This window comes from Mandrillus leucophaeus, unplaced genomic scaffold (genome assembly GCF_000951045.1).
Source record: "Mandrillus leucophaeus isolate KB7577 unplaced genomic scaffold, Mleu.le_1.0 Scaffold1219, whole genome shotgun sequence".
Classification (NCBI taxonomy): Eukaryota; Metazoa; Chordata; class Mammalia; order Primates; family Cercopithecidae; genus Mandrillus; species Mandrillus leucophaeus.
The window spans coordinates 464274-474681 of record NW_012100532.1 but is presented as its reverse complement, the minus strand read 5'-3'; positions in this window follow the sequence as shown (position 1 = coordinate 474681).

Sequence of the window (10408 nt, the reverse complement as noted above, 5' to 3'; positions counted from 1 at the left end):
ATAATTTGTAAAATAATTTCTCTGATGCTTCTTTAGAGTGCATTCGTGCTTTAGCTGTAAACTTTCAACAGCCTGAAATTAAGTTAGTTACAATGCTTAAAAGTAGGGAGATAATTGACTCTTGTTTAGGTGATTACAAGTTATTCCACATTATTTACCAAATAACGTTGTGCCACTGTTTTTAAATATCCCTTTATTGTGAACCAAATTCTGGTACATATTTCGAATCTATTTTTGGACTTTTTCTATCATCCTATTGATTTGGCCGAGTATTCACATTCAAGATCTACATGATTTGAATTTTTGTGACTTTATAATCCTTTTAAGATTTGGTATATTTTAATTATTTATATATTCCTACTACTCGTGTGTATTTTTAAATTTTTCCTGTTCTTGTTTTATACATTTTGAAATATTTATAATCATTTTGCACAGCTACACAAATAGTCTGTTGGTATTTTAAATTGAGATCATGCTAAATTTATATATGCATTTTGTTTGTTTGTTTTTGAGACTGAGTCTTGCTCTGTCGCCCAGGCTGGAGTGCAGTGGCACAATCTCGGCTCACTGCAAGCTCCGCCTCCCGGGTACACGCCATTCTCCTGCCTCAGCCTCCCGAGGAGCTGGGACTACAGGCGCCCGCCACCAAGCCCGGAGAATTTTTTGTATTTTTAGTAGAGACGGCGTTTCACCCTGTTAGCCAGGATACGCTCAATCTCCTGACCTCATGATCTACTCGCCTCGGCCTCCCAAAGTGCTGGGATTACAGGCGTGAGCCACCGTGCCCGGCCTAAATTTATATATACATTTGGAGAAAACTGACTACTTAAATATTGAGACTTATTGTTTGAGAGCCTTATGTGTTTCCTTTTGTTCAAGTCTTCAGTTGTGTCCCTCAGCAGGATTTAAAACTTTATTTTCTTCTTGCACAAGCAGTATAAGATTTATTTCTGAATTTCATACCTTTTGTGTTACTGTCATAAATGAGGTTTGTCTCTCCTCATTAAATTATTCAACTAATAAGTATCTTCATCCAAGTTAAAATTTGGAAATTCCCTAGTCATTGCTTGTTTTAAGCCCTCACTTCAGAACTATGTTGTATCCATTGAATTCAATAACTTCACTGAATATAGTGGATTAATAGTACATTAATTCTTTATAGTGCATTCATGCTTAAGTTTTAAACTTTCAACCACCTATTCAAATTATTCTTACTCTCATGCATGTAGACTTTCTCTCTTACATTATTTTGCATACCAGAAAAGTAAATTGAAAAAGTTAGGAAATTACCTGAAATTTCAAACAAACAACTCTCCTTACCCTAGAAAAACAAATTAACTGACCAACAAAATTCAGATTAAAACACATTTGAATGCAAAGAAGTCTAAGATTTTTACCTAATTTGCATAGTATAGAATACCTAAGTTTAACTAGTAATATTTGTAATGGCCATGACATAAATAAAAATAGGATGTCTATTAATATTGTATCATTGGTCCAGTTAGGAACTTTGTGAGGCTACGAAATGAATGTTTGCAGAAGAAAAATGTTTAACCTGCAGAGTTTCTCAGCTGTGGTATTATCGGCATTTTTGGCAGGAGAGTTTTTTGTCCGAGAGACTCTCCCATTAACTGAAAAACATTTAGCACACCAGGATGCCCCCTACAAAATGGCAATGGTATCACTATATACTGGGACAAGCAAAATTGTCTTCTTCTAACCTCTCCTCTCACCCCTGTTTCCAAGCATTCCCTAGTGGCTAGTATTGTCCCTGGTTGCAAATAATGAAGTCATATGGGAGTTCAATTATTGTTAGAATAAAATACCACTCATCTTTTAAAAATAAAATTAAAAGAAGAATCAATGACAAGAGCTTGTTATATTAAGTACAAATGCACAGAACAATCTGCTTAAATCAAGGGAAGGAGGGCCTTAGATCCAGCCGGATAATAATTTATGAGACTGAGACATAAACATAAAGATGGGAGACAATTTAGGTTTTTTCTTGAGTGATGATTGACATCATCCTCATTTGCCAGGAGTTCAGCAACCCAAGTTGATTTCAAAATCTACAGAATCTTGTTCATATGCTTCCATAGGTATGGTGCTTCAGAAAGTGCTGATCAGTTTATCAGTTATTGAAACAGTTGTCTCAGCACAAGTATTCTATAATTTCTACTAGGATGAAACAAAAGTTCCAAAAGACTCAATGTGGGAAGAATATTTTTCTTCAGTTTTGTTTAATTCATATCTATAGGGGTAAATTAAAACACTAATTATTATTCTGAAATGAGAAAATGTTGCTTACAAGTTACTACTTAAAAATTCAAACGGCGGCCATACAGAAAAGAAAAAGGTAGACTAGAGATTAGAGAACAAGTAGCAGTCATAAATACTAAATGTGTCTCTAAGGCCAGGTGTTGTGGGTCACACATGTAATCCCAGTGCTTTGGGAGGCTGAAGTAGGAGGATTGCTTGAGGCCAGGAGTTTGAGACCAGCCAGGCCAACATAGAGAACCTGTCTCTACAGAACAAACAAAAAAATAAGACTAAATATGTCTATAATGACTCTGGTCTGTAAGTATCAGAATTTTAGGTATTTAGTTCTCATTTTCTCAGCATTGCCAGAGTTTATGTGTTTCTATCATGCAACAGCTCCACCATTCCTATTATTGAACAACTTTCCATTTGAAAATAAAATGAACGAAATGGCCTTCCTTGATAAGTAAACCCCTAGATTTACTTACGGCAATTGGTGTAACATATTGGAAAGTAATTTGGAAATAATAGTATAGATCAACAATTATTCATAGCTTTCAATCAGCATTCCTACATTTCATAATAAGTAGAGGGAAAATAATCCAAAATGTGTGAAAACATATATGCATGAAATTACTTGTCTTAGCTTTATTCATAACAGCAAATTAAAACCCTGATAATAGAGCAAGTGTTAAGTAGGTTCTGGGGTATTATTGGAGTAAGTTCAGATTACTGAAATTTACAAATACCAATACTTATCATTATAAGACAATACAATAGTAAAATCTAGTTTAAAAGGAATTATTTCACAAATGTATGTAAACAAACTATGCTGAAAAATAAAACCTACGTAACTAAAAGCAAATCCATATGAAATTGGAAATGCAACATTTTTCTACAAGTTTTTGTATTAACTTGATGATTTCGGGGATGACATATTTCTTTTCCACTATAAATATATTTCAAATATATAATTTAAAAACTTTAAAAGTGTTTCCTGTATATAATATACTTCTAACTTTCTTATTTCTTTGCCAAGGCTCTTTAAAGAGTTTTATGAACATGAAACAGCTACAGTGTAATGGGAAATGTCAAAATCAACTAACTGAGAACTGGAAACCTGAAGGCTGTAAACAATTTGAATTCTAGGATGTCAGATTCCAAACTAGAAAATAATTTAAAATAAAAATATTAAAAAGCTAAATTAGATAACCTGTAAGGTTTTCAGCTTGGTCAAATTATATTAAATAATGCATTCAATAGATTTGGTACATGCACAACAAATATTAGGTGTTTATTTGTTGGACATGGCTCTATTTATTTTATTTTATTCTTCATAGAGCCACCTTAAAAAGAAGTTAAAGTAGCCTACTAACTGAAAAAGAGGGAGTTAAAACTAAAAACTCTGCTTCTCCTGATATGTTTACTCTTATCTCTCATTTCTTTTCAGATTAGTTAGGGTGGGGCTCTAGGGTTGTTATTATTGGCCATGATAGACAAAAGAGTCATGGTTATGTCAGTTAAACAATGTATGGCTAGGGAAAAAAGAACAGCGTTTGTGTTTCCAGAACAGAAAAAGCTATTCTGGAAATAGAGGTGGAGAGAATAGTAACTTGTATTATTTATTTTAATATCTCTAGTGTCCAACAGAGATTAGAATCTAATATTTACCAATAAATGTTAATAAAATTAGATATGTAACTAAAGGGCAAGCATAGTGTCAGGAACTTTATAGTTATTCTATAAATGTTAACCCTTATTATTGTAAGTATTGAAAGAAAAGTTAAATGTCTATTACAGGTAAAGTATTGCTTACATACTTTATTTGAAAAGAACACTACTTCCTCTCCTGTTTCCATTACTCAGGGCAAGTACATTGGTACTAAGATATACAATCAAGGTATGGTTTTTCCATTTCAAATACTATTTTTGAAGTTTTAAAATTTATTCTAGGCCGGGAGCGGCGGCTCACGCCTGTAATCTCAGCACCTTGGGATGCCGACGAAGGCAGATCGCGAGATCAGGAGTTTGAGACCAGTCTGGTGAATATGGTGAAACCCTGTCTCTACTAAAAAAATGCAAAAATTAGCTAGTCTTGGTGGCACATGCCTGTAGTCCCAGCTACTCTGGAGGCTGAGGCAGGAGAATCGCTTGAACCTGGGAGACAGAGGTTGCAGTGAGCTGAGATTGTGCCACTGCACTCCAGCCTGGGCGATAGAGTGAGACTTCATCTCAACAACAACAACAAAAAATTATTCTAAGTAGCAATATCCCAGACAAGGGAGCAGAAAAGTTTTATACCTTTTCAGAACTGAAACTAAGATTTTGAAATGTTTGTTAGCATTCTGTGACATTTGCAAGTCACTCTTCTTAAGTAAGTGCAGGTGCATAGCATGGTGATTGGTAATTGCTCTGCTTTCCAAGTACGAATCTTATCACAAAACCTCTAAATTACCTTAGAGGGAAAGAGCCCGAAGATGGATATCAAAGCTACATATCCCTCTTTTAGCATCTACCCATACCACCCCACTCCTGAAGTCATCGTCCAAAAAATTATAAAATACAAAAATGTCAAATAATGTGAGGAATAGCAGTTTCACAGAGGATGAGGGTGATAATGGTAACTGGGATTTATCGTTCAAAAGTAAGACGACTAAGGAGGAAAATATCCTGAGTTGGAGTTTTAAATTTAGGTCAAGCCAAGTCATGAGTCTTTTGGAGGTAATTCCCAAACCTGTTTCCACAACAAACTCACAAAGAGTACTTGTTAAAAATGCAGATTCCTCAACTTTGCCCTGGTGAATTTGATTGAGGTGGTCTGGATTGCAGCCCTAACTTTAGTGATTTTAAATATCTAGCCAAATGATTCTAAAGAAATGGCATTAGAGTGTGGTTTATTAACTCAGCAAAGCTGATGACTAAACACTTTACCAAGCTAAATGAAGGATGTGGAGAGCAAGCATTCCTAAAGTGATCCATAGAGCTCATTGACTTGGAAGAAACATAAAAAGCACTAGGTCCCAAGCCAAGGGTAATTGGGAAACAGAAATGTGTTAAAGGGCTGCTCCAGAGACTACAGGTACCCAAGGCTTATTGTCTTTTTTTTAAATGGTGTCTAATCTAAGATGAAAATGATAGAAGAAATTAGACCATTGTGGGAACTCCTGTTATCATACAAGTACTGCAGATATTTTTTAATGTGTCTTACACTATTTTCCTCAAATACGACATTAACAGGACTTGTATATTAGTTAATTGTCCAAAAGTGTTGTTTTTCTTGGCTCAAATTAAAAGTAATTTATTCTACAAAATAACTAAGACAAGCCTCCTTTAAGAAGCCGGACATATTCGGTTCAAATTTGGGTTCAAGCCCTAGTTACTTGCATGGTTTTAATCAAATTATTCAACTATTCTGTTCATGAAGCTCTTCAACTGGAAAATTGTGATAATAATAATGCCTAACTTTCTGGAATGCTTTAAGGATAGGAGATGTAGCATGAAAAATACTCAGCATCTCACCTTGTATAGAGTAGACTCTTATCATTATAGCAACTATTATTAGTCCAATATTTTCTTGATTTTTTTTTTTTGTTTTTTTGCGATGGAGTCTCACTCTGTTGCCCAGGCTGGAGTGCAGTGGCCCGATCTCGGCTCACTGCAATCTCTGCCTCCCAGGTTCACGCCATTCTCCTGCTTCAGCCTCCAGCATAGCTGGGACTACAGGCGCCTGCCACCACGCCAGGCTAATTTGTGTGTGTGTGTGTGTGTGTATTTTTGGTAGAGACGGGGGTTCACCATGTTAGCCAGGATGGTCTCGATCTCCTGACCTCATGATCCACCCGTTCAAAGTGCTGGGATTACACACGTGAGGCACTGTAACCGTCCTTTTCTTGATTTTATAATGAAGGGTGCATCACTGTACTTATGTCAGAAAATATGTAAGTGCCCATCAGTTTGAACAGTAGGTTTTGCTGCAGTTTCTGGTCTTAGTTCTTGGTGATTATTTATAGAGTAACTATCTGTTCATTCTACTGATATTTCATTTGGGTATTTATGCGAATTTCACTCCATCATAAAAGTTTATTTATAATATTTTACTACAGCCCATCACTGAAATAAAAAGTTTGTATGTGGATAAAAATAGAACAAAAACAGAGCTATGAGATCAGATGTAGCACAAGGATTATAATCAATGCATGTGTTCTTCCTTGAAGGATGACCACATGTTTATACTTAATTTGAGGCAATAGCCAAAAGTTTTCTAACACCTGATAAGACAAGATAAAGTTGCACTGTATATGGTCATTGAAAAGATTTTCTATTCACAAAATAAGCTGAGCAATTAAAGGCAGTAGAAACATCCACGTATCCCAAAATAAACCACAGAATTTTCAAAGTTAAGAAAGGCTGATATATTTATGTATTATAAAGATTATTGTTCAGGTATCGAATGACAATTTGTCAAAAAAAAAATCTGCCTTATTTTTAGAGAAAAATATTTTTTCCAGTAATACTTAATTATGTTAAGGAATCAAGTTATGGTCAAGGAGAATTACAGATTGTTATATTCCATGTTTTTCTCAAAATAAAGAAATAAAGGTCATAAATATTTGTTATGAAAACCAATATTTTATATACATACAAATTAATCATAATTCTCAATGCTTAAAAGTAATATAGAACAATTTAGAAATTCTTAATGAGAACACTTAGACCTAAAATGCTAATATAACAGAAAAAAAAGCATATGGTTGTTGGCTAAATATATTACAGCATGTATTTATTTTATTCTTCAAAAACTGTTTTTAGAAAAACTGTATTATTATAAGTACAGTACAGATATCTTATTTTTAAACACATATTTTGTAACAGATAACATCAAGAGTGTTACAATAAAAACTTTAATTTCCAAAAAATGCAAAAGATTGTAACACAAAAATTATTATGTAAATCTATCGATCAGGACAAAATTTAAATTGCTATACAAAGGAAAACTTGCTGTGGCAAGTGTAAAAATTTATCTCAGTGGTTTGTGTTGTTTTGTCTTGGGTACTCTGTATGAGTAATTATTTTTGTTTATTTGAAAAAAATTGCTTAAGAAACCGTGGTGGAATAGAGGATTCAAATTTTAACAAAGGGATGTAAAATTTTTAAAAAAGTGATCAAAAATTAAAAATAACGCTGCAATATTGAGTTTTGAGCCTTATAAAGTGATAGTAGGCAGGTGACTCCTAGTGAGAAGTTGGCAACGGATTTTGTGGTCACACTTTGAATTACATTGTTCCTTTTCTGAGCTTCACTTGAGTCATTATCCTCAAACCTCATTAGCATTCTTTTCATGCAGAAGTATTCTTTTATAATATTTTGGAGAATAAAAAAGATTCCATGTCCACCTCTCAGAAAAAGTGGAGTTGAGAGAAGCTGGGGAAAGTAAAACGCTGAGCAGGAAACAAATTATAATATGGGAGAACCCAGTTAATGACTAAAAGTGATATGTGTACTATAATCATTACAAATATGGTGTCCTGTATTATTTTTAATTTTCTTGTTTGTATGTGGAGGTTGTAATTGCCATTTAGACAAACAAACTTTTAAAAGCATCTGGTCTGCATTTAATTAACTCTACTGTTCACAATGGGCTGTTTGTGTGAAAGATGGATAATACAGTTATCTAGTTTCTTTTGTTGCATCCTTCCTTTCTGCTTCTCCTACAGAATGCCATGTACAATATACCTGTTTATTAGTTGGATACAAAGTTCTTCACTGATAAGGACAGGGAAAAGTAAGTATTAATATGAATTTAAAACTTTATTCTACAGTCTTGGAAATATATCTAATACCTAGAATTATTATTAGAAAAATGTATGAAATCAATGTTTCATATGAAGTGTTTATCTTCAACATGAAATACACTACATATTACCACTATTTGTAAAAAAAGAGCTTTCAAACACTCTCCCGAATATTCTTTCTAGAAGTATTTCAATGAAATAACTTATTAATTATTTGAGGATTGTTTTAACAACTACGAAACACTGATAACTTAAAGTCTTCATGATTCTATGATGTTAAGCAACACCAATAAGTTTGTATCGAATAGAGGCATATTTGCTAAGAATCTGGCAAACAAAATTTAAAATGTCAATTTTACTTAACAAAAATCTCCCAATATGATTCTTAAAAACAAAAAATCTAATATAGGAAAATAAATCTGGAGGAAAAAGATGGAAGCAGCAAGTTTCCATTTCATCTGGTGATCGTAGGAAATATTAGAACATTTATTACCTATAGCACATGAGAGGAGAGCTTCAAGTGGCTTTATTTATATATCAAAAGGAAAGATAACTCCAGAAGCCTGAAGAAGATGGAGGTAGTCAGATTATACAAATTTAAGAAAAACAATTTTTAAAAGGATCAAATGGCATTTAAGTTAAGATGCATCTTAGACATGGATTTTGACCTAATATAAGGGGTGAGTTACCAGTAATCTTTAGAAACATTTATAACATTTTTAAATATCTGTTTATCAATAACATTTAACCATCTTCCTCTAATGTTACTTCACTTTAGTTAAGCTAGAGAGGAAGCAATTTATGACTGAACTTTGGCATGTAAGGAGTTACATTTTGAATATGGTACAGTTGGAAAGAGACTAGATCCTACTTTTATCTTAATGTATAATTTTAAAAGGATTATTTTAGCAATGAACATGTTGGATACACAAGTAATATACCATTCTTAGAAAGAAAATTACATGGCCATTATTTCACACAAAAAAATAATGAATTGCAATGACTGAGAATGAGGAATCCCCAAATTACTATAAAAATAAAAAATTATCCGCTTATTTTGAACTTAAAATCTTTCAGACTTTTCATACATACACAAAAAGCAGCTTCTCATATCTAATGAAATTAAAGTATATGATATGAGTTAAATATTCAAAGCCTGATGTAATGATGTGTCATTACAGATAGACTTAATAGAACCTTGTGAAGATCTCTGTCACCATGGAAGCTCAGCTGAAACTGGCTCTGTAAGTTTTCGTCTCCACCTTATTGCACCTAAAACCACCATTAGCTAGGCTCGTGGGTAGTCAGTACTTTAAGCTTTACCCCACTACCTTAAATTTATAATTAGAGCCAATGCTTAGTGTTCATCATTCCTCATAGAGACAAATTAAATGAGGCTTGAAGAGTATCTGCTTTGTCCATGCTATGTGAGTAATGAGTTTTTATGCATAATGCCAAGGAAATTTCTCTAGATGGTTAGAGCAAGAATACACAAGTCAGGAAAAGAAAAAAGAAAAAAAGATTGATGGTAGCTTTCCTAAGCAATCAGTGCTCAGTTGTCAAATATGTGAATCACCCTGGCTGCTGCTTTCTCCTCATTTTGCCTGCATTTTGAGAGATTTAACAGTTAACTCTGTTAACCAGATATCAGTTACTCAAATTGGCCTTTTCAGAATCTCCTTAGACTTATTACTCTACCAAATACTCATATTGAATGTCTCCAAGACCTGTTAATTGTTGTCATCTATTTATCCGAAATTAAATCTTTCTTTAATCATAGTTTTTTTTAAAGTTAAGTCTGGGAGTTTATGTACTCCAAATCCATCATGTTACAAGAGCAAAAAGAATCCCAGACAACTGAAGGTTTATAGATAGTTCATAGTGAAATTATTACTGAAATTAAGACCTTTGAACTCTCAGAGTGGTTTTTTTCTTCAAATTGCCTCAAGGAAAGTGGATTCTTCACATTTCTCTGTTAATGCAACACTTACTGTCTCAATTCTGAAAAATAATATACTCAACTGTAGCTAAATTATATTTTCCTTAAATATAATCTTCTCTTTCTTAGAAAAAAAAAATGCATAGAAAGTATCACATTGCCTAGGAAGAACTTGAGCCTGGAGTTTAATTCTCCTGTTACTTACACCAGGTATCCACAGAAACAATGAACTGACAGTTGCAATACCCTGTTTATCTTTGTTCAACTATCTCTTCATGCTTAGTCACTAGAAAAATGCCTACAATTGACATATGTTTGATGAACATTGATTGGATTCAAATTCATGAGTCATTTGACAACTAGAGGCACAATTAGAAGATCTGTACCTTTTTATCTATTTCAACAAACAGTTCACATT